The following is a 5,377-nucleotide window of genomic DNA, read 5'->3' as shown; positions in this document are numbered from 1 at the left end:
GTCTTCCTGGTTTCTATTGAGAAATATACTGTCATTGGAATTGTTTATTTCCCTTGGGTAAGTTGCCATTTTCTTTAGGCTGCTTTCAAGATTTGTTCTTTTTTTAATTTTCAGATTTCATTATGATGTGTATTGACATAATTTTTTTAGGTATATTCTGAATAGGATGCTGTCAGCCTCCTGTATCTGTAGGGTTATGACTCTTCACAAATTCAGAAGTTTTCAGCCATTATTTCTTTGAGAACTTTTTAGCTCTATTTTCTTTTTATACTTCATATAGAATTCTGATAACAAAAATATTAAGACTTTTATTATAGAACTACAGACGTCTGAGGCTCTGATCATCTTTTTCAGTCTATTTTCGCTCTGTTGCTCAGATGGACAATTTCTCTTGTTCTGTTTTCTAATTCGCTGATTCTTTTCTCTGACCTATCCATTCTGCTGTTGAGCTTATCCAATGAGTTTTAAATTTCGGTTATTTTACTTTGAGTTCTAAAATTTTCTTTCGTTTCATTTTCTATCCTCTATTTCTTTGGTGAGACTTTCTACTTTAAAAATTTACTTTGAACATGTTTATAATTGCTTGTTGAGGCATTTGAAAATGATGTCTGTTTTAAAACTCTTGTCAGATAATTTTAACACTTGGGTCATCTAGGTGTTGGTGTCTGTTGATCATGTTTTCTCATTCATTTTGAGATTTTCCATGTTCTTGATACGATGTGTGATTTTTTCTGTTGAAACAAGGATGTTTTGAGAGGTATGTTGGCAACTCTCATCTTTAAATCCAAGTTCTGGAAGCCCCTTTGCAATGTCTTTTTGATGTTATTCTTTAACCATCTCATATTATCACCATTCCTACTGCTGTAGGCCCTATTCTCTACTCAATCTGAACACTGTCCATGGGAAATTTCATCTACTCAAAAGGCTTCAATTATCATTTAAGCAACCTGAGTTGACTACAGATGATAAGACTAGGCTCTGGAGTTATACAGACTTGGGTTCTAAATCCTGCTCCGTCTCTTAATAGCATTGGGACTTGAATAATTTAATTTAACATCTCTAAAGCTAAATTTTCTCATATGTAAAATAAAATTAGAAACATATTAGCTTTTTATATTAGGTAAGATCTTCTCTATGAGACATATAGCTGATAAATCATTCCGAAATACTTTCTTTATGATTGGAGAAAGATTTAATGTAAAGTTAATGAAGCTTAAGCTTCAGAGTCTCTTTCTTGAACAGGTACCTTTCAAGGCCCTGGGAAAGACTTTAGCACTGTGCCCACATTGTCATATATTTTGTATATTTTTCTAAAAGTAGGATATTTTAACCACAATTAGTTAAGACCCTTGTTTTCCTACTCCAATTTCCCACTTTGGTGACAAAGTGACCATAAGTTTATTTGGAACCCGACTAAAGTGAATTTGAATTAGGGATGCATTTAATTTGGATTTAGTTGGATTTCTTTATATGACTCACAGTTACTTTATTATATATTTAGATGTTAGCTAGAAATATTTCACAGGCTTTGAACAAAAATGTTTGATAACTACCTTTACATTACACTATTTAGCCTCTCCTTTGCTAATGATCCATTCACAGATCTTTGTTTCCTTAACTTAACATCATGATAGTCTATTGTCAGCAACTTTCCAGTATTTAAAATTGTATTCCACCTCCATAACTGGCTCTGATATACTTTTTTGCTCCTTTTTTGAGACAGAGTCTTGCTCTGTTGCCCAGGCTGAAGTACAGTGGCATGATCATTGCTCACTGCAACCTTTGCCTCCTGGCTCAAGTGATCCTCCTGACTCAGCCTCCTGAGTAGCTGGGACTACAGGTGCCACCATGCCCAGCTAATTTTTATATTTGTAATAGAGATGAGGCTTTGCCATGTTGCCCAAGCTGTTCTCAAACACCTGGGCTCAAGCAATCCTCCCACTTCAGACTCCCAAAGTGCTGGGATTATAGGTGTGAGCCACTGTGCCTGGCTTCTGATATACTTTTCTAGTTTCATTGCCCACTTCTGCAGTATCTGCACACTCTATGCTATCTAAACTGGATTCCTTACCTTTGGTTATATTTTTCCTTTGGAAGGAAAAGACCTTGTCCAATCATTAAGGTTTTTATTAACTTCTTTCTAATTGGTCACAAAATGTTTACATTTATAAAGATAAAGTAACACTCTTGCTACACCAATACAATGAGGACATTAACAACTGTGGCAGGCAGAATTCTAAGATGGTACCCAAGACGTCTGCCTTCTGGTGTACACGTCTTGTATAATCTCCTCCCTTGATTGTTGGCAGGACCCAAAATTTGATGAATGTCTCTTCTTTAATTAGGTCATATGGCAAAGGTGAAGGGATTTTGCTCATGTAATTAAAGTCCCTAATTAGTTTCCTTTGAGTTCATCAACAGGGAGATTGTCCTTGATGGGCCCTATCCAATCAAGTGGGTTCTTTAAAAGGGTTAGGCTTTTAAAAGGCTTAGGCTTCTTCTGAGCAGAGAGCCTCCTGCTAGAGGAGTCAAGCTGCCATGAGTTCTACAGCTACAAGAAAATGAATTCTGCCAATAACTAAATGAGCTTGGAAGAGGACTCCCAAGCCTCAGACAAGACTCTGACCTTAGCTGACTCTTTGATTACAGCTTTATGAGATCCAGCTTAGGTGTGCCTTACGGAAACTGTAAGATAATTAATAGGTGTTATTCTAAGTTGCTATGTCCATGGCAATTTGTTATACAGCAACAGAAAACTAATACAGACTTAATAAACTAGTTAATGAGTGTCATCAGTCATAATACTTAGGATTTATTACAGAATAAGAAAACTTAAAATGTAGTGAAGTCTCATAGCACATAGTAACTTGATAGTAACTTTCTCAAATTTGACTATATTCCTAAAAATTTACATGACATTAGCATAATGCACTGTGAATTTAAAAAATTGATCAAACATGTTTGGAGTAAAGACTGCATTATCTTGTTTTTTTCTATATAGGAAATACTACAAATTTATTGTCATATGAAGTCAACTAAGAAGCATGGAACCAAAAAATATAAAAACAAAAAATATTAATGCTGGCAAGGACATGGAGAAAAGGGAACCCTTGTACACTGTCAGTAGGAGGGTAAATTAGTAAAACCACTATGGAGAACAGTATGGAGTTTCCTCAAAAAAACTAAAACCTGAGCTACCATAAGATCCAGCAATTCCACTGCTGGGTATATACCCAGAAGAAAGGAAATCAGTATATTGAAGAGGTATCCGCACTCCTGTTTGTTGCAGCACTGTTTACAACAGCTAAGATTTGGAAGCAATCTAAGTGTCCATCAACAGATAAAATGTGGTACATATACACAATGGAGTATTATTCAGCCATAAAAAAGAATGAGATCCTGTCATTTGCAAGAACATAGATGGAATTGAAGCTCATTATGTTAAGTGACATAAGCCAGGCACAGAAAGACAAATATTTCATGTTCTCATTTATTTGTGGGATCTGAAAATCAAAACAATTGAACTCATGGACATAGAGAGTAGAAGGATGGTTACCAGAGGCTGGAGAAGAGTAGTGGGGAGATGAGAGGGAGGTGGGGATGGTTAATGATAGCAAAAATATAGAAAGAATGAGTAAGACCTATTATTTGATAGCACAACAGTGTGACTATAGTCAAAATAATTTAATTGTGCATTTTAAAATAATGTACAATTACACTAAAAGTGTAACTGGATTGTTTGTAACACAAAGGATAAGTGCTTAAGGAGATGAATACCCCGTTCTCTGTGATATGATTATTTCATATTGCATGCCTATATCAAAACAGTTCATGTACCCCAAAAATATATACACCTACTATGTACCCACAAAAATTGAAAATTTAAAAATTTAAAAATAAATAAAGTATTATAGAAGTGTGTCAGATAAATAAGTAATAAAATACATAAATTTCTGAATTTTATATTTATGGTATTTGTGTTTTAAAATTTATAGTTTGCTGTGATTTTATTTCTCACTTGAAATTATTTTTGTACCCAATTTTATTCTTATTTTTATGTTATTCTTTTAAAAATCCTTCATCTTATAAGTTTCAGGCTTACAAACGTAAATCCTCCTTTGTACATTATCATAAATCTTTGCATTCAACACCAGAAGGGTAGGAAGGATGTGGAGGAAGTTCACAAAAATCGTGAATTTCTCCTTAGCCCTCTATTTGTCCGCTGGAGGGCGTTGTTGCCTACATTGGAAATGGCTTTTCTGTAAAAGATTAGAATAAGCTTCTTCCTTCTCTACAGGTTAAAGAGGTGTCCTTTCTGACTGAGCATTCTTTTAGACAGCGATGTATGAAGAATCTCAGACAACAGAGGCAGGCAAGTTTGTTAGGAGAGCATCTCTTACTAACAGTTTCTACAAGATCCCTAAGAAGAAGAAATCTAAATCCCTGCCATTTCTCCATAGCTTCAACCTGGATCAAGTTACCCCGTGGTCAGATTGTGTCTGTGGGGAATCTCCTGGAAAGGTGCATGCTGCTCCCTCAGTGCTGAGACATATAGCTTAAACACCTAAGGATCTCAGCCTCAGTTATTTTCAGGAAGTTGACGTGTTCTGTGAAAGCAAACAGTACAAAGAAAGTAGAATCCTGTCTAGCATTTAGTTTCTATGGACATCTTAGGTTTCTTTAATTTATTTTCTTATTTGCCATTTCAAAAAGGAAAGAGCTTGTACCTGATTCTAGAAGAAACTAGACTATAGGATTTGTAACAAGCTGGAAGAGGTGATTTGCACCATGTTATTTGAGATAGTGATGGAATGAGATGACTTAAGCTTGGCCATGTGGATTGGTATAAGGCAAATCAATTTGCTTTTAGTTATTAATCTCATCTCTCAAGCAATCAGAAACCCAGAAAGAGAGTTTATTTCAAGTTGCATTAGCTACAGATTATTTTACCCAGTATCCTGACTTCAGTGAGCTACAGTCCTTTGAGGAAAGAGGCCTCTTCAAAGGACTTCAGCTCACTGATGAAAGTACTGGAGACTGGGAGACTTAATTAAAGCTGACATTTAAGGATGTGTGCAAGGCAATCTTTCCAAAGACAATATAAGTAGAAAGGGAACAAAAGACTTTTTTTTTTAATCTGATGGTCCCCAGCAAAGGGCAATCTAAATTAAACACAACATCATGGCAAAGTTCCATGTGGAATCTTGGGGTTGGTTGTTCTATGGATGACCTGCCCTTTATCAGTTCTACCCAGATTACCTCTCTCCTGTTTTTCTCTCTTTCAACTCAATTTCTCTAATACTTGCTGAGTGTCCAATAACTATTATTGATTCCTTAATCATATTTAATTATTTCTCTACACTATTCCTCATAGTGC

This window comes from Macaca thibetana, chromosome 7 (assembly GCF_024542745.1).
Source record: "Macaca thibetana thibetana isolate TM-01 chromosome 7, ASM2454274v1, whole genome shotgun sequence".
NCBI lineage: Eukaryota > Metazoa > Chordata > Mammalia > Primates > Cercopithecidae > Macaca > Macaca thibetana.
The sequence above is the reverse complement of the archived record's forward strand: the minus strand, read 5'-3'. Positions refer to the sequence as shown.